This window comes from Schistocerca gregaria, chromosome 8 (assembly GCF_023897955.1).
Source record: "Schistocerca gregaria isolate iqSchGreg1 chromosome 8, iqSchGreg1.2, whole genome shotgun sequence".
Classification (NCBI taxonomy): Eukaryota; Metazoa; Arthropoda; class Insecta; order Orthoptera; family Acrididae; genus Schistocerca; species Schistocerca gregaria.
The window spans coordinates 279,556,483-279,582,192 of record NC_064927.1 but is presented as its reverse complement, the minus strand read 5'-3'; positions in this window follow the sequence as shown (position 1 = coordinate 279,582,192).

The following is a 25,710-nucleotide window of genomic DNA, read 5'->3' as shown; positions in this document are numbered from 1 at the left end:
ATACGTAACTGTGATTTATTGTCATAGTTCAAAGAGCTGTATCTTAGCCATCTTTTGTCTGACACTCCGCCTTTCTTGGAGCATCGTCTGTCCCGTTAATGGCCGAGCGGTTCTAGGCGCTTCAGTCCGGAACCGCGCGACTGCTACGGCCGCAGGTTCGAACCCTGCCTCGGGCATGGATGTGTGTGATGTCCTTAGGTTAGTTCTAAGTTCTAGGGGACTGATGACCTCAGAGTCAACAAGCAGGGCTGGGCTCCAGTTCCTGGTAGCAGAATCCACCGCCTCCTACGCAAGGGAAACTACGCCGAGCGCGTCGGCGCCGGGGCGCCCGTCTACCTCGCCGCCGTCATGGAGTACCTCGCGGCTGAGGTGCTCGAGCTGGCCGGAAACGCGGCCCGCGACAACAAGCAGACGCGCATCATCCCGCGCCACCTGCAGCTCGCCATCCGCAACGACGAGGAGCTCAACAAGCTCTTGTCGGGCGTCACCATCGCACAGGGTGGTATCCTGCCCAACATCCAGGCCGTCCTGCTGCCAAAGAAGACCGAGAAGAAGGCCTAAAAACAAAAAGAGAGAGCCCAAATCTGCACCGCTGCGTGCTCCCTTGGCACGCAGCGCGCCATTTGCCGGCTCGGCTCGGCTCAAAAAACATAGTGCTCTGAGCCATCTGTCCCGTTAAGAGTCAAAATTCTCTATACCGGGATTTTCCCGTTTCCGGCCACGTGCTCCTTGTCTCTGCAGCTGGACTGGTGGGCTATCCGGACGTGACACGGCGTGCCCTGAGTCCTTGGGTCCGCCAGCATTCAGCTGACAAATTCGCCTTACCTTACACCAATTCTGGGCGGCTAATCGATCGCCTACATATGCGTAATGCTACACCCTAAACTTCCATTTTCATCTAAACTGAACAAATACATTTATGCCACAACTATCATACTTCAGGTAGAACAGACATGTGAAGAAAGCGTTTCCAATTGAGCCGCTGAGCCCTTTATTCAGGTGTCGTGTTCTGCGACTACAGCCGGCAGTGTTAGTGCAGAGTTGAAACAAGAAGCGCAAACTGATTTGGAGCAGCGAATAGCAGAAACACAAAAGTTCTTAGTGTGGGCTCCATCGTCTACAGTTCCATCCCAGGAACTACCTCATTGGCGCGCCGGTTTGGAGCTGCACAATACAGCTGTTACCTTAAACCCTTGAACAATGAGACTCTGTTCGTTACGTCGAAATTTATAATGATACAGTTGTATGAAGCCCTTATAAGCGCTTCAGTTTGGAACCGCGTGACCGCTACGGTCGCAGGTTCGAATCCTGCCTCGGGCATGGATGTGTGTCATGTCCTTAGGTTAGTTGGGTTTAAGTAGTTTAAGTTCTAGGGGACTGATGACCTCAGAAGTTAAGTCTCATAGTGCTCAGAGACATTTGAACCAATATTTGTATCAAGCCTACTGTAAGCAAGTGACTGCTAGCTTCCACTTGTGCAAACTCCTAGCCCAGAAATTTCCTCCACTTAGGAACAATGAACAAAGGCATTCAAGCAGGTGGATTGAACTCCAGCAGTGGAGAAGTAACAGTCAGCAACACTGCGACACAAGAAGAATGGCAAGCAGTTTTAGGATCGTTCCACGATGCTCTCGGAAATCCGTCGCACGGGATTGACCACCTGTCCCCACTTCAGGGGAATGTGGAGAAGAGAGATCCTAACCTAATAAACCTCATGATTTTTTTTAAACAGATAGTCCCTTGGCATTAGAGATTAGGGTGCCGAACTGTGATGGTCGATTTCCGACCATTTTCGTTTCTTGCCTGTCCACAAACAGCACGGTCAGTACCATATCTCTCGTAGGACATGAAATTTTTGCGCATCCCCCCTGCAACACCACTGTACCTCTCGTACAGCAGCTTATACTCAAAAAACGAAACAACGTCACTAATGAACGTCAATTTTGATTCGTTGTAATGTTCTTTTCTCCAAAGATTTTCTCAATTATCCGAATCCAGTATAGGTATTCGTACAACAAGCTTGCAGCTTTAACCTTAATCACATAGGATGACTCTCACAACGACTAAACAAGGCTTTTTTTGCCTCATCGATGCTCTCATTTCTATTAATTGGTCCATTTCCAGGTGTATTTCCTATGTCATCTGCCTTTGTAAAAGGAAACTTAATTTTTTGAGGACCTTTTCACATGTTTTATTGCTGACTGGGACACCTTGTGTGTGGCCATGAGATCTGTGTCATCGTTTTTTTCTTTCTTTCTTTTTTTATTAGGTTTCAGGCAGAGCACATTTCTCCAGATGTAAATATGTAACACTACCGACCATTAAAATTGCTACATCAAGAAGAAATGCAGATGATACACGGGTATTCATTGGACAATTATATTATACTAGAAGTGACATGTGATTATATTTTCACGCAATTTGGGTGCATAGATCCTGAGAAATCAGCACCCAGAACAACCACCTCTGGCCATAAAAACGGCCTTGATACGCCTGGGCATTGAGTCAAACAGAGCTTGGATGGCGTGTACAGGTACAGCTGGCCATGCAGCTTCAACATGATACCACAGTTCATCAAGAGTAGTGACTGGCGTATTGTGGCGAGCCAGTTGCTCGGCTACCACTGACCAGACGTTCTCAATTGGTGAGAGATTTGGAAAATTTGCTAGCCAGAGCAGCAGTCAAACATTTTCTGTATCCAGAAAGGCCCGTACAGGACCTGCAACATGACGTCGTGTACTGTCCTGCTGAAATGTAGGGTTTCGCACGGATAGAATTAAGGGTACAGCCACAGGTCGTAACACATTTGAAATGTAACGCCCACTGTTCAAAGTGCCGTCAATGGTACAAGAGGTGACCGAAACGTGTAACCAATGGTACCCCATACCATCAAGCCGGGTGATACGCCAGTATGGCGATGACGAATACACGCTTCCAATGTGCGTTCACCGAGGTGTCATCAAACATGGATGCGACCATCATGATGCTGTAAACAGAACCTGGATTCATCCAAAAAATGACATTTTGCCGTTCATGCACCCAGGTTCGTCGTTGAGTACGCCATCGCAGGCGCTCCTGTCTGTGATGCAGCGGCAATGGTAACTGCAGCCATGGTCTCCGAGCTGACAGTCCATGCTGCTGCAAACGTTGTCGAACTGTTCGTGCAGATGGAATTGTCTTGCAAACGTCCCCATCTGTTGACTCAGGGATCGAGACGTGGCTTCACGATCCGTTACCGCCATGCGGATAAGATGCCTGTCATCTCGACTGCTAGTGATACGAGGCCGTTGGGATCCAGCATGGCGTTCCGTATTACCCTCCTGAACTCATCGAGTCCATTTTCTGCTAACAGTCATTGGATCTGAACCAACACGAGCAGCAATGTCACGATACGATAAACCGCAATCGCGATAGGCTACAATCCGACCTTTATCAGAGTCGGAAACGTGATGGTAGGTATTTCTCCTCCTTACGCGAGGCATCAAAACAACGTTTCACCAAGCAACGCCGGTCAACTGCTGTTTGTGTATGAGAAATCGGTTGGAAACTTTCCTCATGTCAGCACGTTGTAGGTGTCGCCACCGGCGCCAATCTTGTGTGAATGCTCTGAAAAGCTAATCATTTGCATATCACAGCAATTTCTTCCTGTCTGTTAAATTTCGAGTCTGTTGCATTTCATCTTCGTGGTGTAGCAATTTTAATGGTCAGTAGTGTACATAATGATTAAAATATGACACTGGTCTCTAAATACGGGGTCGGACTTTAATAGTGGCGACTATTTATTCACAACCGATGCAAAAGAGTTACATGTCTGCACCTATTACTCTCCTTGAAAGTAGTCACCAGCCTAGTGTAGAACTCGTTGCTAGCGATGTGGAAAGCGTAGTATACTGTTAGCAGAGCCTGTTCTGTTGTTGGTGCGAATAGAGCGGTCCACAGCCTGTCGAGTTTCTAGAACAATTCTGAAGCGAATGCGATGAAGTGGTTTCTTCATCTTCGGAATCAAATCAAAGTCACTAGGAGTTAAGTCCGGGGCATATGGTGCATGGTACAGTACTTCCCACCCGGCGGGGTCAGGGATTTTCTCTGCCTCGTGCTGACCGGGTGTTGTGTGATGTCTTTAGGTTAGTTAGGTTTAGGTAGTTCTAAGTTCTAGGGGACCGATGACCATAGATGTTAAGTCCCATAGTGCTCAGAGCCATTTGAATCATTTGAAGTAATTCCCAGTCCCATCGACTGAATAGAGCAGCCACAGCTTGCGCTATATGCGCCCGCGCATTGTCGTGCAAAATGATGGGTGGGTTGCGTAGAAAGTGTCACCGCTTCCTTCGCAAAGCTGGTCGCAGGTGATGCTCCAAAAATAACAGTAATACTGTGCATTTACGGTCTGCCGTGGAGGTACGTAATGCGTTAGGATAGCACCATCATAGGCGTAAACGAGAATCACCATAACTTTCACCATACTGGGTCTCTGACCCACTTTCTACTTTCGCGGCGACCCATAATGACACCATTCGTTGGATTGGCGTTTCACTTTCGGCTCGTACGATGTGGTCCATGTCTCATCCAGTGTTACGATACGGCGCAAGAAAGCCTCTCCTTCGCTCTCAAAGCGCTCCAAGTGCGTCTTTGCAGCGTCATAACGAATCCATGTCTGCATTTCCATCAATTCAAGCGGAACCCATCATGACGCAATTTTTCGCATGCCCAGGCGTTCCTTCAGATGCGAAGCACAGTCGTATGCGCTAATCCAGTTTCGTGGGCGAGCTCACGAATCGTATGCCATCGATTCATTGTCCACTAACACGGCAACAGCATGCACTTCTTCTTCAGAGACGGTAGGACGACCTGCCCGATGCATGTCTGTCAGTTTGCCGACCTTCGACGAAGGCTTTTACCGAACGTACCACTATTCTGTACGGCTAAGTCGATTCCCGGCAAGCCTCTGGAAGGCCTTGATAACATTGTCGTGCTGTAGGATCTCCGGCACATTCACTCTTGATCTAACTCCGTTGTTCCTTTTTCGAAAACATAATGACTCCGCTAGGTTAACCGCTAGCTCACAAGTGACTGTTTTTTCCTCGATTGTGCGCACGCCGGTGACGTGGGACGAGTCCATTTCCTTGTAGGTAAGGTAGGTATATCAACAATAACAATAGTAGATTCCATTGTATAGTGTCTCCACAGGAGTGTTGCCACTATTTAAGTTCCAACCTATACAATTTCGGTGCTTTTTTGTACTGGTGCAGTCAAACTAATGAACATTTTTGATTATTTATTCTATTCTACATTCATGCTCATAAATTAAGGATAATGCTGATACATGGTGAAACAACGCTCTGGTGGGCGGTTTGCGTGTTTAAATCACCTCGGGGTACGACCATACGGTGCATTTGACCTGCAGTCGTCGCACGGTGGCGCTGGCAGCAGTCCACATACGCAGAGGTGTGTTGATGCGTGGCAGAGTACGCTTCAGCGAGTAAGTGTGCATAAGTTTTCAGGCGTGCTAATGGTGACTGTGTGTTGATAATGGCTCAAAGAACATATATTGATGACGTTACGAGGGATATAATAGTAGGGCGACTGGAGGCTGGTCAAACATAGCAGGTCGTTGCACGAGCCCTCCGTGTGCCATAATATGTGATCTCAAGATTATGGCAACAATTCCAGCAGACAGGAAATGTATCCAGGTGCTACAGTGTACAACACCACAAGAAGACAGATATCTCACCATCAGTGCCCGCAGACGGTCACGGATTACTGCAGGTGGCCTTGCTCTGGACCTTATCGCAGCCACTAGAACAGTTGTCTTCGGACACGCAGTCTACAGGCGACTGAAAAGACATGGTTTATTCTCCCGGAGACCTGTAAGGTGCATTCCACTGGCTCCTGGTCACAGGAGAGGCCGTAAAGCCTGGTGTCAAGAACACAGGACATGGTCATTGGAAGAGTGCTCGCAGGTTATGTTCACAGAGGAATCCAGGTATAGTCTGAACAGTGTTCTCGGCGGGCTTTCATTAGTCGTGAATCACGAACCAGATACTAACCCCTTAATGTCCTTGAAAGGGACCTGCATGAAGGTCGTGGTTTGATGGTGTGGGGTGGGATTATGGTTGGTGCACGTACACCCCTGCATGTCTTGGACATAGGAACTGCAACAGGTCAGGTGTATAGGGACGACATTTTGCACCAGTATGTCCGCCTTCCCAGGGGTGCAGTAGGTCCCACCTTCCTCCTGAAGGATGATAACGCACGGCCCCACCGAGCTGCCATCGTGGAGGAGTACCTTGAAACATAAGATATCAGGCGAATGGAGTGGGCTGCCTGTTCTCCAGACCTAAACCCCGTCGAGCATGTGTGGGGTGCTCTCGGTCAACGTATCGCTGCACGCCTTAAAACTCCTGCGACACTTCAGGAGCTCCGAAAGGCACTGGTGCAAGAATGGGAGGCTATACCCCAGCAACTGCTCGACCACCAAATCCAGAGTATGCCAACCCGTTGTGCGGCTTGTGTACGTGTGCATGGTGCTGTCGGGGTACATGCGCAAGAAACAGTGGAGTTTTGTAGCACATGTGTTTCGGAACAGTTTTCTCAACTTATCACCAATATCGTGGACTTACAGATCTGTGTAGTCTGTGTTCCCTATGTGCCTACGCTATTAGCGCCAGTTTTGTGTAGTGCCACGTTGTGTGACACCACATTCTGCAATTATCCTTAACTTATGAGCATGAGTGTATTTTAGAAGTAAGTGAGACCAGTGTCATATTTTAATCACTGTATGATATAATGGGGAAATATGCTCTGCCCTAAACCAAATAAAATAAAAACCAAAAGAAGGGTGACACGCAGACCTCATGGTCACAACACAGGACGTCCTAGGCAGCGACGCCATTTTTAGTGCTAGCGGAAACACCGTGTTACTGGCCTGTTGCGTACATAAGGGAACATCAGTCACAAAACATTGGAAGGAAGCTCAATAAACGGTCGGAGCGTAGCAGGAGGCGTGTGTCGTTTTTCGCAGGCGGCCCTCGTATGTGTTTGCTTGTGCAGAGCGGGGTCGGGCGACCGGCCCTGGTTTATGCACGGTTGGTAACAGCCGGTTGGAATGCAGCCAAACTGGGGGGGGGGGGGGGGGGGGGGGTCGACCAATCTGCCGTCTGCGTGCCGGTGCTAATTGCCCGGCAAGACATACTGCTGAGTTTAACATAGATTTACTCTTTTTTTTTTTTGCAAATATAATCGGTACTGCACTGTCAGGGCGATGTACAAATAATGATTGATTTAGTGACTGTGGTGTCAGCGAATCGGAAAACAACGGATAGGTATCCAAGCGTGGAAGTCAAAGAAACAACGTGGTCACACAGTAAGCAGGACGGTTGCTGGTTTAAGTCTCATCTCAACAAGGTGGTTTTATGTGGAGCTCAAGCTCTGTTTGATCTAGAATGTTGAAAGAACTCAGCTAAATCCGTCTAAATTGATGTTGATAAACCTTGGCAAAGCTAACTATGGATGGGTGCTTGGAGGATTTTCTTCCCTACATTCCGCAAATATATCTTCATGCAATCTCCGCAAGCCACTATGCATGGCTTTGTACCATTTCTAATTATTCTCTCGTACACTCAGCCAGTGGAAAATGATATCGTGTTTCCCAATGTACGAGCCTTAATCTCTCTAGTCTTTTATACGAAATGCACGTTGAAACCAGTTGATTTCTTCGCAGCCGGTCGCAAATTCCTATTCTCTACATCTCTCAACAGCATTTCTCAAAATGAACATCTTATACCCTTCAGTTTTTCCTGTTTAAGTTCACGCAACACTTCCGTAACAGCCGCGTATTGTTAATGGAACAGACCAGTAACAAAACTTAGCAACATGTTTCTGAGCTGCGTCGACAACACAAAACCAATAGCAGGCAAGGCAGATGCCAGACTGAAATGCACTGGAAGAATCCGCGAGCAATATAGTATATCCATGAAGGAGATACCGTAACTTACAAAACCTTCATTCAACCACTACTTGAATATTGCTCCCCAGGCTGGCATCTGGACTGAGAGAGAAGATAGAAAGTATCCAAAGAAGAGGAGCATCTTTCGTCACAGGTCCATTTGGTACGAGCGAAGGCGTCATCCAACACCAGTGGCAGATGCATCACGGTATAGTTTACCGTTAAAATTCTGAGGGCGTGCGTCCCTAGAAGAATCAACAAATTTATTGCTTCCTCCTACTTACACCTCGCGAAAAGGCCAAGGCTTACCAACAATCATTCTTCCCGCACACCATTCGCGACTGGAACAGGCAAGGGAATACATAAAGTGTCCTCCGTCGCTCACCATCAGGTGTTTTGCAGAATGTAGATAGAGATGTAACTCTTCCTTTAACACCGAAAAACTTGTCTTCTTTATAGGTACGCGATAGTTTCCACAATGCTCCCTATACAGTACACAGTTCTCTTTCCCAGAACTGTCCGCAACTCGTGGTCTAGTGGCTAGCGTTACTGCCTCACGATCACGGGGTTCCGGGATCGATTCCCGGCCGGGTTGAGGATTTTCTCTGCTTGGGAACTGGGTGCTTGTGTTGTCCTTATCATTTCATCATCATCATCATTCGTGACGGTGGCTCGATTAGACTGTGTAAAAAAAATGGACTGTGTAAAAATTGGGACTGATGACCGTGCAGTTGAGCGCCTCAAAAACCAAACATCATCATAATTCCCGGAACTCTAGACGATTTCATGAAGAAGAGACTTTCTGAACTGGGATAGCAGCTACAGAATGAGCTAAACAACGGAATCACTGTAGTAAGGCTTTTTGTTTTCCAGAGCACTCAATACTTTTCAGCAAAGTCCACCACGAGACAAGCCCCGCAGCAGAGTCGATTAAAGTGATCTTTCAACATTATAGATATGTGTAATGTGGTGCATTCAGAAGGAAGCGAGATATAAGGAAGCTTTCAAAGGGTGAATGTAACATTACTCTCTTTCTTTGGAACATATTATTCTTAGCGTAGAGAACACCTTAAATGCATCTTCATAACTGTAGTCGCGTCGCCGTAAGGATTGAGGTGTCACCTTATTAAAAAATGGACTTGCACTCTGAAGGACAACGGTCCAAGTCCCCGTTTGGCCATCTAGATTTAAGTTTTCAGTGGTCTTCTTAAATCGCTTAAGGCAGAGGCCTGGATGGTTCCTTTGTTAAAGGAACAGCCAGTTTCCTTCTCCAAATCTGAAATTAATTCAGCGTCTACGGCTCTCGTCATTGACTGGTGATTAAACCCTAATCTTCTTCCTTTTGAATTGTGGTGTCATCGTGGCTCGTCAAGAGAACTTATTTTCTATTCGATATAGCATAAAAATATCGTCTGAAATAAGCAACAGTAACAGCTGGATTTCAACGTGTAATGCCTCTACCTGAAACTAAGACAAATAATAGACTTGAGATAACTTTCATAGATACTGGGAAAAAAATAGTGACCATATGGGTTGTGCCTCAAATATAAAAGGTAAATCGACAATCTTATTCTGAAGTTCTATTTTTTATTTATATATTGTCTGGAGTAGTGTTAATCTGTGTGGATGCAAGCGATATCTGAAATATAACAAGAATTTAAACTTTAATGTAAATCACTTGTTTCATAACAAAGCAAATGCTGCGTAATATCAAAAGTGTACAAAAAGGATATCGAGCTGGAGTCACGTATAACGACAAATGTATCTTATGAAAGCAACAAACAATTTATTCAAAAAGTAGCTACAGTCTTTTGAAATTGAAAGAAAGATCGGTTGTTTCAACGAGCCAAGATTTGAATGACAGAACGACTAAAAATAATCTCACAAAGACTTCTCTTACGTGCGCTGGGACGACAAATGCAGAAACCAGTCTATGACAACATCTACGTCTGCTTGAAATGACCGTAATTTGATTCCCTACCTCACCTCAGGCATCACGAACCTATGCATTTGTTCCCGATTAGTGGTTGGAGCACAAGTAGGATACGAGTCTGCATCCACAATCTCATTCTTATAAACTGTCTATCTCTTCGTCCTCACACTATGAAGATTAAGTTGAAGGAATAAAGGCTAAAGTTTAGTGTCCCGTCGAAATCTAGACCTTGAGAGAAGGGGCAGTCATTCGATCTGAACAACTATAAGGGAAACAATCGACTGTAACCAAGTTAAAGGAAAATTCCCACACTTTACATGAAGCAAGTAAGGAAATTTCATCAGGATGGAGCGAATAGGATTCGTGTCACGTCGCTATATTGAATTCTGTGTCATCACCCCTTTATGTTTCTCATACGTTTTGCGCATACAGTGCGAACCATATGACCGCACATAAACATAATAAGGACTTTAATATTTCCTTTACAATTCGAAACACACTCTAAGATAAAGACGCACCGCTATGAAAATGGCCGAATGGGACGGAAATCAGTAGATGTGGTGCAGACATACAGACAAAAGGTTTATTACAATTGCAGAATAATTGAATGATTTATTCAAACGAAAGAGCTTCACAAATTGAGCAAGTCAATAACGCATTGGTCGAACTCTGACCCTCATGCAAGCAGTTATTCGGCTTGTCATTGATTGATAGAGTTGTTGGACGTCCTCCTGAGGAATATCGTGTCAAATTCTGTTCTACTGGGGCATTAGATTTTTTAAAAAATTTATTCTTCACAATTGCAGCCTATTATCTAAACAGCTAAAATAGGCCACACGAGTTATAATTTATGTATTAATTATTTATTTCTGAATATTTTTTAAAGAAGAGAAATTAAAAAAGAAAAAAAAAACTAGAACTATATCTACCACTACAAAATGGTTCAAATGGCTCTGAGCACTATGGGACTGAACATCTGAGGTCATCAGTCCCCTAGAACTTAGACCTACTTAAACCTAGCTAACCTAAGGACATCACACACATCCATGCCCCAGGCAGGATTCGAACCTGCGACCGTAGCGGTTACGCGGTTCCAAACTGAAGCGCGTAGAACCGCTCGGCCACCCCGTCCGGCTTCTACTACTACAAAAATACATTGAAACCATTAACTAATTACCCAGTTACTAATCTACTAGAAACAATAGGATTTGTTCTCCGTTTGTTCATTTATTTGGTGCATTTAACTTATACATAGTTATTTCCGCTACTGGATCCGCCGTCTGGTACCCCGGTCAACAGCCGTAATCTGCTAGATTTCTTGGGCGTCGGGCAGCACGTCAGCAGTGTTTCCACTGTAGCGAGTAATTCCAACCATGCCTGTCACTTCTAAAAGTCCACACTTCCATGATCACTTCCACCTACGCAATATAGATTCCTGGGACAATATTTCACTCGGTGGTCGCCAACCTCAGTCATCTTCTCTCCATCTGCAGAGTACGTTGTGTAGCGTGATGGCTTATCCCCCGTGACATCTTTCTTGGCCTTCCTGGATCCTGGATACTACGGCTGCAGTGTTGCCCAAGATGCGCCAGGTCGACTCGTTCCTTAGTGCTGCTTTGGGATCCCATATCCTTAATACCTGACGACCATTACCCGAGAACGTTCAACAGACATCATTGGATCTTTATCTTGCCCTTTGCTAATTATTACCACTTCAGCGTTCTTCCACGGTGTAGGGACCCTTCCTTGTAAGAGACACTCATTGTACAGATCGCATAAATAACTATATATAAGGTCACGTAAGGCTTGTATTAACTCGAGAGGGATCCCGTCTGGTCCTCGAATTTTTTTTCCTTTTTCAGTCTTAAAATTATACGCCTAATTTCTTCTTATGCGAAGGGGTACATAAGTTTATCGTTACCATATTCTTCCCATAGCATTTCCCGTAACCTACACTGATCATCTGTCTCGCCTTCTTCTCCATTGTCAGGAAGTAGTGTTTCCATTAGCAGGGCAGCTGACTGTTCCCAATTTCCTGTTACCGTCCTATTATTCTCTCTGAGCGTGGATAAGACTGTTGGTATTTTCTCGCAGACTATTTTATACCGTACACCCTAGGGATTGGTTTCTAAGTTAGTCTCCTCGAATTGCTTCTATCGTTTCATTTTTGTTTTCAAAATTCATCCTTAAAACGTTGTCTAAAATACACGTATCTATCCAACCTTGCAATCTTGATCTGATATGTATTTGGGCCTTATGCGCAGGTTTCCTGGGTCGTAGCGGCTTTCCCTTCCACTGATGGTACAGTGTATGATATTGTGGTTACTCGATCTCATTCACTTGCAACATTCCAGTCTTTCACAGGGCACGGCGCTGCCCTGTTTGCTAAAGTGACGTCAGTATTTGACGTTGCTCTGACCTTCCCTTCGTAGGTTGGTGGATTGTGAGTGCATTCAATGCTAGTAAGTTCAGTTCCATAATGGCTTCTTCTAGTTGTCATTCACAATCATCAGTCAGGCAGCTATGCCACAATACTAACTTCGCATTAGATTGTCAAAATACCGTGCTGGTTGAAGAGCCCTGCCTACAATACTCTACTGGGAAAAGATCCGGTGACCTTGCTGGCCAAGGTTGGGTTTGGCAAGGACGAAGGCAAGCAGTAGAAACTCTAGCCGTGTGCCGACGAGCATTATCTTCCGGCTCGTCTTTGAATGAAGGGCAACGTAACGGGGCGTAGAATATCTCCGACATACCGTTGTACTGTGAGGGCGCGGATGGCAACCAAAGGAATCCTGCAGTGGGAAGAAGTGAACCGTATGACGGGCGACAGCCAGTGTCCGGGTCGTCTCCAGACAAATCTTCGGCCTGGAAACTCATTGACTGGCATATAATTATCTTCAGTGATGAATCCTGCTCCGAACTGAGCCCCGATGAACGCCGAAGACGTGTCTAGAGACGCCTCAGACAGCGGTTGGATACTAACACGACTGTCGCCCTCCATAAAGCTCTACAACTAGAAGTGATAGTAGGACGCCTTTGGTTGCCACCCGCGGCACCCATACAGCACAGCCGCACACAATATACTAAGCCGTGTTTCGTTGCTCACATTGCAAGCCATCCTGAGCTAGGATTTTAGCACACGAGGAAAGATTTTACTTTTTGTCTTCGTGCTTCCCAGACCCTACCTCTGCCAGAGATGGTCGCCTGATCTCCGGCCAATTGACAACGTTTGGAGAATTGCTGGGAGGCTCCTACAACCAGCTCGGGATTTTGACTATTTAAGGCGCCAGTGGGACGGAATGCGACACGATATCCCTCATGAAGACATCCAACAATCAGTGCCAAGCCAAATAAATGCCTGCATAAAGACCAGAGCGTAACTGACCTGCTCAGTTTGTGAGTTAATGAGCATTGCGCTAACATTTAAATACACTACTGTCCATTAAAATTGTTACACCACGAAGATGACTTGCTATAGACTCGAAATTTAACCGACAGGAAGAAGATGCTGTGATATGCAAATGATTATCTTCTCAGACCACTCACACACGGTTGCCGCCGGTTGTGACACCTACAACGTGCTGACACGAAGAAAGTTTCCAACCGATTTCTCATAAACAAACAGTAGTTGACCGGCGTGCCTGGCGAAACGTTGTCGTGATGCCTCGTGTAAGGAGGAGAAATGCGTACCATCACGTTTCCGACTTTGATAAAGGTCGGATTGTAGCCTATCGCGATTGCGGTTTATTGTATTGCGGCATTGCTGCTCGCATTGGTCGAGATCCAATGAGTGTTTGCAGAATATGGAATCGGTGGGTTCAGGAGGGTAATACGGAACGCCGTGCTGGATCCCAACGGCCTCGTATCACTAGCAGTCAAGATGACAGGCATCTTATCCGCAAGATGACAGGCATCTTATCCGCATGGCTGTAACGGATCGTGCAGCCACGTCTCGATCCCTGAGTCAACATATGGGGACGTTTACAAGATAACAACCATCTGCACGAACAGTTCGACGATGTTTGCAGCAGCATGGAATATCAGCCCGGAGACCGTGGCTACGGTTACCCTTGACGCTGCATCACAGACAGGAGCGCCTGCGATGGTGTACTCGAGGACGAATTTGGGTGCACGGATGGCAAAACGTCATTTTGTCGGATGAATCCAGGTTCTGTTTACAGCATAATGATGGTCGCATCCGTGTTTGGCGACATCGCGGTGAACGCACATTGGAAGCGTGTATTCGTCATCGGCATACTGGCGTATGTAAAATCAGTAAGTGGGTCAAAATCATATATTCATTCCCACAGCGACCACGCCGGCACCGAAACGGAAGATAACAGAGAGAAGGCCGAAATAGTGAATTCGGTCTTCCGAAGCTCTTTCACCGCGGAAGGTCGTAGCACTGTCTCTCCTTTCAAACCTCGTACGAACATCGAAATATCAGATATGGAGATAGCCGAACGCGGAACTGAAAAGCAACTACAGTAGCTTAGTAGCGGAAAGGCTTCAAGACCAGATGAGGTACCTATAAGATTCTGTATAGATTATGCGAAAGAACTTGCTCCCCTTCTAGCATTAATTTATCGTAGAACCCTTGAGCAACGGAAGGTACCTAACAACTGGAAAAAAGCGTAGGTCATTCCCGTTTTTAAGAAAGGGTGTAAGACAGACCTATATAGTTAACGTCAATCTCTTGTAGAATTATGGAACATGTTTAATGCTCAAAAATTTTGACGTTTTTGGAAAGTGAACATCTCCTCTATAAAAATCAACATGGATTACGCAAACAGAGGTCCTGCGAAACTCTGCTCGCTCTGTTCCTCCATGAGATCCACAGAGCAGTGGACAAACGCGCTCAGGTTCATGCCATGTTCTTTGACTTCAGTAAGGCATTTGACTCCGTCCCGCATTGCCTTTTATTGAAAAAAAATACGAGCTTGCGGAGTATCGGAGCAGATCTGCGATTGGATTCAAGACTTACTTGCAGATAGAACTCAACACGTCGCTCTTAAGGGAACTAAATCGACAGATGTAAAGGTAATATCCGTAGTACCACAACGAAGTGTGATAGGACCGTTGCTGTTTACAATATGTATAAATGATCTAATAGAAAGCTTCGGATGCTCTTTAAGGCTATCCCAGATGTTGCAGTTGTCTGAACCAAAGTAGCAACGCCAGAAGATAGATTTTACAGATCGATCTGCAGAGAATTGATGAACGGTGTAGGCTCTTGCAATTGACCCTGAACGTAAATAAATGTAACATATTGCGCATTTATAGGAAAAGAAATCCACTACTGTACAGCTACACTATTGATGACAGACAGCTGCAGGCAGCATCTGCCGTAAAATTTCTAGGCGTAACGATACAGTGCGACCTTAGGTGGAATGACCATATAAAACAGATAGTGGGATAGGCAGACACCAGGCTAAGATTCATCGGAAGAATCTTAAGGAAATGTGACTCATCCACAAAAGAAGTGGCTTGTAAGGCGCTTGTTCGCCCTATTCTTGAGAATTGTTTATCTATCTGGTACTCTATCACATAGGACTGATAGAGGAGATAGAGAACATCCAACGAAGAGCGGCGCGTTTCGTCACGGGATCGTCTAGCTGGCGAGAGAGCGTCACGGAGATGCTAAACAAACTCGATTGGGAGACGTTACAAGTGAGGCGTTGTGTATCACGGAGAGATTTACTACTGAAATTTCGGGACAGCACCCTTCATGAGGAGTCGGACAACATTTTACTTCCCCCACATACACCTCGCGTATTGACCACGAGGAGAAAATTCGAGAAATTAGAGTCAATACCATCAATTGTTCTTCCCACTCACTGTTCGCGGGTGGAACAGAGTTGGAGGGATCACATAGTGATACCGAAAGTACCCTCCGTCACATACCATTAGGTGGCTAGCGGAGTATGAAGTGGATGTAAATGAACAGACTTTTGGAGATGAAATAGTTCCATCGAGTGTCAGTATGATCATCATAGACCTTGTAAAGCTCTGGACTAACTGTGGTGAACGGGGTCGAAAAATGCATAAGACTTTTATGCATTAGCTAAGTTACCTGATTCGCTATTGAAGAGTAGTAAATATTTGTCCTGTCAGGCTTGACGGATATTTGTTGCTTCTCAAGGAACTGACTAACAAATAAAAGTGACGCTGACATACGTTAAGGTAATGATTCGAAAGTAAACCCTGTATTCTAAATAAATCACCAATAAATTTGAATGTAAACGCAACTACGACAGAAAATGAAAACAATGAACAGGATACTAGTTGCTAATCCTTCGACCAACATCGTGTTCGAATTCCGTTGCAGAAAGTCTGCATTACAACTGAAAGCGGCTTCTGTGGATCTTTAGCATTACGGCGTAAACTAATTCATAGGAACACACACCGAGGCACATTGCTTAAGGCACTGAAGATCGGGATTCAAATCTCCCTACAGGTATTCAAATTTAGGTTTTCCATGGTTTCTCAAAATAGGTTAAGGCTTCTTAGAAAGATATACGCCCAAATTGCTTTCCCATTATTACTATTTCCGGGGTTCTGCTCCGTCTCTAATGCCTTCGACAGCGGCAGACATTAAACTCTAATTTTTCTTTCTGTAATTCAACAGTTCAGTTCCCATTTAACAGTCAAGCAGAATGTCTTGTAATGGTCGGTGACTCCCTTAGTCTACTTCAAGGTGCCCCAACAGGAGCAGTTGGCTAGTTAGAGTCACCTTGGTCATTATCAAGGAGATTTAATCTGAGATGGATTGTGAAATTCCACAATAAAACTTGCAGGCCTCGCGCTGCCTCCTGCTTAGGTGTTGTTAACAGAGCCTGTAGTGCCAGTTGGACCGGCTTCAAGGGCTACTTTTACGATTGGACCGAATAATATAAACCGTCGTTACTTTGGAGGCAGGAAAAGTGTTTGCGCCTATTGCATCATTCCCCGAAACTCAGACAGAGGCTTCGATGAAAATCGCCGGCTGCATAACCTTCCTGGCGGCGAACCAGTAGTTCGAGTGTTTTCAGGACACTAGCTTGGTTATTAGACGGTCTTCTAGAATTTGTATATAATCTAGAATTAAAAGAATAATCGTGGTTTGTGAAGAGGAAAAGGCACGGTAGCACCATATAACCAAAGATTTTTAATTTGTATTTCGAAAAAGCAATGGAGAGAGTCAAGGTAGTTCTCAGAGGAGAACGGATACCAATGCTGAAGCTATAAGCTGCAGACATCTGTTGAATAAAGTCGACATCATATTTTTCTCATGATACATATCTTTCCTTAATGGCAGATATAAGTGAGAGAATTACTTAAATTAACAAAAATATGCTGTGCATGAGTATGAGTTTGCCTCGGGAAAGACAAATTACTAATGCGATGGCACTATGTGGCTAGAAATTTTACACCCATCCATACATAATCAATTCCTTTAGAATGTTGAATCATATTTACTTTTAAACGTTTAACCCATTACTGTCATTTTCTTTCGATATGGTAGGCGCTGGTGCTTACTGAGCGTCATCACTGTGTGAAGATTTATTGACCTTAAAAATACTATTGTGACTTTCATGTAAAAGGTGGTAATATATGTTCGATTGGACTTTGTAAAAAACTTGTAGAGAGTAGAATATTTAAGCCACACGACGCGATGAGCAAAACAAATTCAACGTGGTGATAAAGGGTTTACTGTAGTAAGTACAGACAATGGCATTTGTGAATGAACGTTATTATTATTCCGTAAAACTGTACGACATAGAGATCTCGATAATATCGCTATTAGTATACCGAATGCTAACTAAAAAATGGCGTATTACAAGAGGAAGTATCCGCTTCCTTCACAAATCCTTTGTTTCTCTTTAGAAGGGTGAATTAAGCTTTCTTAGAAAAGTTCGCTTGTCACTTTTCTTGCATGTAGTCTGTGGATTATAATTAAATTTGTTAGTTGATCATTGACATTATATATATTACTCCTGATACAAGAGTTTTTACAATTTGAAAGTTTCTTCGTAAGAAAATAGAGAGCAAAATGTCTTTTTGTAAGATAGAAGCTGAAAATAAACGAATCTGCTGGAAGTGTATGAAAAGCAGTGATAAGGAGATTACTAATATGCTAATTTGATTGTAGAAGAAGCTACAGAACTTGTTCAAGATTACACAGAACGTCCAAAACTAGGTAGATGTCAAAACTAGATTGCTACATGTTTAGAAAACATTCTTCGCTAAAATGTGTGTACTGGTATTAAATGAGTTGCTTCTGAAGAATATTACGAATTCAAAGGACAGATAAAGCACGAAACGAAGAAGTATTGGAAAGGATAGACAAGGAAAAATGCCTATCGGAAATGCCTTGCAATAAATGGGATCAGTTAGTGGGAAATTTGCTTCGTTATAGAGAAGCTTACTCCTGTAAGTTGTGGCAGAGGGCAAATTTGTAGGCAGGAAAGAGATTATGACATACACAACAGATTATCAAGGCTGTAATCCATAGAAGGTATAAAGGTTACCTCCGCTGTCAGACCTAGTGGAACACACAATGCTAACCGACTGCCTTGTCATCTTCTCCTCAGTGGCGTCATTCGGACGCGGTATTGGTCACTGGATAAGCACATGGCTTAGCTAGGCGCTATTAGGTTTCCAGTCTTCGTATTCAAGTGTAACCTCAATTGGCCTAGCGAGGCTGAGCGGTCCTCTTTCCAGTCTTCCGGGGACCGAACCCAGGACCTCCGTTCAACAATGAAGTCGTACGTGTAGTAGATATACAGAGATGAAAAGATTAAATCATGATACGAAGACATACAAAAAGCTTCAAACCAATCGAGAGAGATAACACAAATAAATAAGAAAGAAGGAAACAGGAAAGTTGTACAGAAAACAGTGAATCGCAAATTCATTTCATTCGGCAGCGTGCTGCATATTTCAGAATTTGTTCCTTCGTCCGTTGTCTACTATGTGAAGGCCCACTCAATAAAACCAACCGTACTCTACTAGTCACGACTCATGGTAGAATGACTGATGGCTTTCGGAATCTACCTACTTTTCGATTTTCCATCACGTGTCGATACGCCAAAATGGTTTGTTTGTGTCCCTGTGGAGTAGACCTGCGTGACACGTTGTTTACCGGTGTTCGGCGAAAATATGTAACCAGCTCTAAGAGTTTTATTTGTTCTCCCAGAAAGCAATGGGATACTGTACGCTGAACGTAACCGCTTTTTCTTTCAATATTTGACAATTTTCAGATTCCACAAGTGCTAACTCTTTCTACTTGTTGATCTCTGCAAATGGAATATAGTTGCTGAGAGTTTTCTAACAGCCTGTATGTATTTTTTTTAAAGAGATAAACGACGTCCCACATATGAATTATCCAAATGGGACGGCAATCGGTAGATATGATGTATATGTACAGACAAAAAAATTGTTACAAATACCGAATAACTGAATGATTTATCTCCCGCCGGAGGTTCGAGTGCTCCCTCGGGCATGGTTGTATGTGTCGTTCGTAGCATAGTTTAAGTAGTGTGTAAGACTAGGGACCGATGACCTCAGCAATTTGGTCCCTTAGGAATTCACACAGTTTTGAACATTTTTTGAACGATTTATTCCAGAGAAAGAGCTTCAGAAACTGGGTAAGTCAATAATGCGTTGGTCCATCTCTGACCCTTAGGCTAGCATTTGTTCGGCGTGGTATTGATTTACAGAGTTGTTTGATGTCTTCCTGTGAAATAACGTGCCAATTGGCGCGTCCGATTGCTAAAATCCCCAGCTGGTTAGAGGGTCTGCCCATAATGCTCCAAACGTTCCTAACCGGAGAGAGATCTGGAGACCTTGCTGGCAAATATAGGGTTTGGCAAGCAACAAGACAAGCAGTAGGAACTGTCGCAGTTTGCGAGCGGTCATTATCTTGCTGAAATGGAAGGTCGATATGTCTTGCCATAAAGAACAAAAAGACGGACCGTAGAATATCGCCGACATACCGCTGTGCTTCTATATGAAATGTCAGTCGTTAAGATTGAGCAAAGCGTTCAGATTTTAGCACTCAGGTCTTTGTTACAAAACTTGTTGATTTCATTTCAGCAGTAAATTCTGAACTATTATAGGTATGATCAATATTCAAGATTTATTGGGACACCACGAAATTTTATGGCGGATGGGAGATTAAAATACTGTGGCTTCATTTCCTACACTACTACAGAATTAAATAGTTTTCATAAATGTCTCCCTTTATGGCCGATCTTAGCTCCGCCATATTTAACACTGCTACGTCTCCTTGGCCACAAAGGCCCTTTACTGGGTTTCCTTATGAAGTAGGTTCTCGTCTGTCTCACTCGCACCCTGCAGCGCTTAGGCCTCAATAGACATTAGACGCCTGTGAGTTTCCACATCTCGTGGTGAATCTGCGCCCTCTGTGGCATCCGATCCTGGACGACAGGGTTCGTTTCACAATTCCTGTAGGCCATCTCTTTCGGCCATATACACTACTGGCCATTAAAATTGCTACACCAAGAAGCAACGAAGATGATAAACGGGTATTCATTGGACACGTGATTACATTTTCACGCAATTTGGGTGCATAGATACTGAGAAATCAGTACCCAGAACAACCACCTCTGGCGGTAATAACGGCCTTGATACGCCTGGGCATTGAGTCAAACAGAACTTCGATGGCGTGTACAAGTGCAGCTGCCCATGCAGCTTCAACACGTTACCACAATTCATCAAGAGTAGTGACCAGCGTTTTGTGACGAGCCAGTTGCTCGTCCACCATTGAACAGACGTTTTGAATTGGTGAGATATCTGGAGAATGTGCTGGCCAGGGCAGCAGACGAACATTTTCTGTATCCAGAAAGGCCCGTACAGGACCTGCAACATTCGGTCGTGCGTTATCCTGCTGAAATGCAGGATTTCGCAGGGATCGAATGAAGGGTAGAGCCACGGGACGTAACACATCTGAAATTTAACGTCCACTGTTCAAAGTGCCGTCAGTGCGAACAAGAGGTGACCGAGACGTGTAACCAATGACACCCCACACCATGTGGCAACCATAGTGGCAACAGATAAAGCTTTGTCAAAATAACAGGATGTCGCGCGTAAGTAAAAACTCACAAAATACGTGTTTTTGAACGTAAAATCCGAATGAAGCTAGACTTCTGAAAGTGCGATTCAAAATTTGTCGTAAAAATGAATTTTTTATTTACTTTGTTCACTTAACGTAAGAACGAATTTTATTTACGTGCTACTGCTGGAGTTTAAACTGTCGACAACTGATAAAGATTATTCGGAAAAAAAACTTAATTTTGACTTAATCCATTTACCTACATTCGTGCAAGGTCTGAACCGATTCGTACAAGTTTAAAGTATAGAAGTGGCAGGCTTCAAAAGCCTTCACAAAAACGAGTTTTTTTTTTTGCACGTAAAATTCTAACGAAGCAAGATTTTTTCAAATCGTAAAAATGCATCTCAGAAGAATGTCTGATACACCGGTGGATTAAGTTTAAACTATCAGTCTTGCACCAGACTGGAGTTATTTAAAGGAGATTCTTTTTGCACGTAAAGTTCGAAAGGCGCACATACAAATGGTGCCATTAGCTAAGCGCTGATTTCAGCTCAACTAAATCTGTCGGAAAAGATATTAATCGATTTGCCTGGACGTCAGGACCGGTTCGTCGTTCAATAGTTGCGTAATACACCGTAACGTATCTACAGTAAGACAGATGCCACTGGTCTGGGCTCAACCAAAAACTTTTTAAGCAATATTCCTAGCTCAAAGAGGAACCGAGCACCAAGACCTCCCTTCCTACCCAAAAACAGCGATTCTGCGCTCGGTATTTCCATACATATTTGTTACAGCATTGATTAATGTTATTAACCATTTTATAGCATAATATTTTGTGTTTTGTGTATCTCTAGTTCATCTCCCGGTATTACATCTGTGTGGATGGTGAGGAATGGTAGTGGCGTACACTTTCTGATCACTCGGCTGTGCGTCAATGATATGTGTTGAAATTCCACAAGTTGACCTTCATTCGCCGTTTTATTGCGAGAAGAACATGCACACAATATCAACTGAGGGCAAATTACAAATAATAGTGTTGAAAATTGTTATTTGCTAGTGCACGAATTGCTTTTTATCTGCGGAGAACTTGAACAGTCGCGCGATCTTGCAATAACCCTTCGAGAGCAGCACTTCGGCGTGGGAGTTCACTTTGGCAAGAGGTAGACTAGGCGACTGGCGTGTGCTGCCACCTTTCGGATGAGACGTAGACTACGACCATTTCACCCACGTTCGCTGGCAGCCTCAAAATTAGCCACGTACATCGACGAGTGTACAATTGTTTACTTCTTGATAAAAAAAATTGAAACAAAATATATTTTTGATTTACACTATCGGTAACGCGGAATTATACCAAACACTAGCTTCGTAACTGCAATGTTCGGCACTGTCTGGGTGTTTAATATCTGTCACAGAAAGTGACTGGCCCTGTACCTTGGATACTGATAACGAATGCAAGCCGCATGGAAAACTGTGATCACTGTAAATCGAAGGGCATATTCGAATCACCTGGTGTCAACGTAATGCGACGAATGAACACGTCTTCACCTGCGTCATTCATAAAAATTAGCTTCAAGGCTTTTACAATTATACACCAGTTTCAAACCAAAAGGTTAATAATAACAATTAAATCATAGTTTATGCTTCGATACCTTTATAATATATATAGCTATGTCCGTCCAAATGTTCATTAGAGGATCGTGGAGAAACTGAAGTAAATCGGCCAAGAACTTTTACACATTTTTGGTGACAACCTTTCGCCTTTATATATTACATACGTGTATCTTTCAAGTCAGATCACGAAATGTTATGTAGACAGTGATTTCCCTCTTGTCTTGAAGGTAACGTGTGCAAAATTTCACCAAGACCGGAATAAAACTCTAGATTTGTACGACTTACATGCATACAAATGGCCACTCACATGCAGCCAGCAAAATGCGGCGGAATGCCGTCTTAACTTCCAGATTTTCTTTCCAGAACTTCAGTAAAATATCTCTCACTCCCTTTCTTCCACAAGCTAGGTCAGAGGAGAGGCAGCACAGACCAACGTTTGACGCATATCTGTTGCCATCATGATATCATCAGTATATAAATGCCTCTTGTGGGTAATTCTAATTAGTGAACCGCATTAAGTAGTAGGTCCAAAGACTTTTTTGGCTTTCAAACAACATTTATGAGGTACATGGATCTTAAAGGACGCAAAGGAAGTAGATATATTCCTGAACAATTTTCACTTGAAGATCGTTCGTTCTACCGACTGTGACTTTAGGGCTGACTGCATAGTGGGATGGAACTCGCTGCTGTCTTAATCAGGGTCACATTTAGGCGCCGTCTGTCCAAGCTCCGGTATAGGGTCCAGCACCACAAAACTTTATAGAATTAAAGCTTTATTTGTTTTAATATTTTAGTGGGGCCTTCCTGTAAAAATAATACACGTAAGTCTTTTGTACGAACTTATTTAGCAGAATTTTCAGCGGTCGGTTGATGTGAATCAAGTCAGCGTTCACCTCCCAAACCCCGCGTTGCTTCGCATCAAATTTCCAGTGGCGCCCAGTCAAACGCATGGTGCTTAATTTGGCAAAACCGCTAAGAATTTCGAAAGACTTGTCAACAGAATTTTGTCAGTTTGAAACTGGGTTCGATTTCGCAGGAAGAAGACGTCTTTCATAGTTCATTTCATGCAAACTAAGAACTATACATCTTTTCTTCTTGTCGGCAGGTGCGGATGCGTGAGCTTTTGAAGCTAAGGTGGAACACCTTCAGATAACTTTATACTTTTCCCGTGAAATGCGCATGGCGTCGTAAGAACCATAGCGTGTGACAGATAGCTTACCGATCCGTGACGTCTTTACAAGGTCACGTGAACAAACGTCCCTTATTACCAGGAAATTCAGAAATCAAACAGACGAAGGTGTTAAAATATGCTTTGTAAAAAGTGTAATTTTTCTGGCAATAATCGTACGACTACCAAGTGGAAACAACTTCAATAATTCCTATTACCAAATTATGATTGCTATACCCTGAGTTGCAAGCGAGTAAAATAACGTAACAGTAAAGTAAAGGCTACGGTCGCAGGTTCGACTCCTGCCTCGAGCATGGATGTGTGTGATGTCCTGACTTCCTTCCCCATCCTCCCCTAATTCGATGAGTCTGATGACCTCACAGTTTGGTATCCCCCACCCCATCCCCCCCCCCCCCCCAAGAATATCAACCCAACCACCAAGACATCTACATCTACATCCATACTCCGCAAGCCACCTGACGGTGTGTGGCGGAGGGTACCCTGAATACCTCTATCGATTCTCCCTTCTATTCCAGTCTCGTATTGTTCGTGGAAAGACGGATTGTCGGTATGCCTCTGTGTGGGCTCTAATCTCTCTGATTTTATCCTCATGGTCTCTTCGCGAGATATACGTAGGAGGGAGCAATATACTGCTTGACTCTTCGGTAAAGGTATGCTCTCGAAACTTTAACAAAAGCCCGTACCGATCTACTGAGCGTCTCTCCTGCAGAGTCTTCCACTGGAGTTTATCTATCATCTCCGTAACGCTTTCGAGATTGCTAAATGCTGCTCTCCGTTGGATCTCCTCTATCTCTTCTATCAACCCTATCTGGTACGGATCCCACACTGCCGAGCAGTACTCAAGCAGTGGAGAACAAGCGTACTGTAACCTACTTCCTTTGTTTTCGGATTGCATTTCCTTAGGATTCTTCCAATGAATCTCAGTCTGGCATCTGCTTTACCAACGATCAACTTTGTATGATCATTCCATTTTAAATCACTCCTAATGCGTACTCCCAGATAATTTATGGAATTAACTGCTTCCAGTTGCTGACCTGCTATTTTGTAGCTAAATGATAAGGGATCTATCTTTCTGTGTATTCGCAGCACATTACACTTGTCTACATTAAGATTCAATTGCCATTCCCTGCACGATGCGTCAATTCGCTGCAGATCCTCCTGCATTTCAGTACAATTTTCCATTGTTACAACCTCTCGATACATCACAGCATCATCTGCAAAAATCCTCAGTGAACTTCCGATGTCATCCACCAGGTCATTTATGTATATTGTGAATAGCAACGGATCTATGACACTCCCCTGCGGCACACCTGAAATCACTCTTACTTCGGAAGACTTTTCTCCATTGAGAATGACATGCGGCGTTCTGTTATCTAGGAATTCATCAATCCAATCACACAATTGGTCTGATAGTCCATATGCTCTTACTTTGTTCATTAACGACTGTGGGGAACTCTATCGAACGCCTTGCGGAAGTCAAGAAACACGGTATCTACCTGTTCAATGGCTCTGAGCACTATGGGACTCAACTGCTGTGGTCATTAGTCCCCTAGAACTTAGAACTACTTAAACCTAACTAACTTAAGGACATCACACACATCCATGCCCGAGGCAGGATTCGAACCTGCGACCGTAGCAGTCGCACGGTTCCGGACTGCGCGCCTAGAACCGCGAGACCACCGCGGCCGGCCCATCTACCTGTGAACCCGTGTCTATGGCCCTCTGAGTCTCGTGGACGAATAGCGCGAGCTGGGTTTCACACGACCGTCTTTTTCGAAACCCATGCTGATTCCTACAGAGTAGATTTCTAGTCTCCAGAAAAGTCATTATACTCGAACATAATACGTGTTCCAACATTCTACAAATGATCGACGTTAGAGATATAGGTCTATAGTTCTGCACATCTGTTCGACGTCCCTTCAGTGCAGTACAGCTCGCGTACCAGAGAATGGCTATGGCGTCCTCGACTGCCCTAT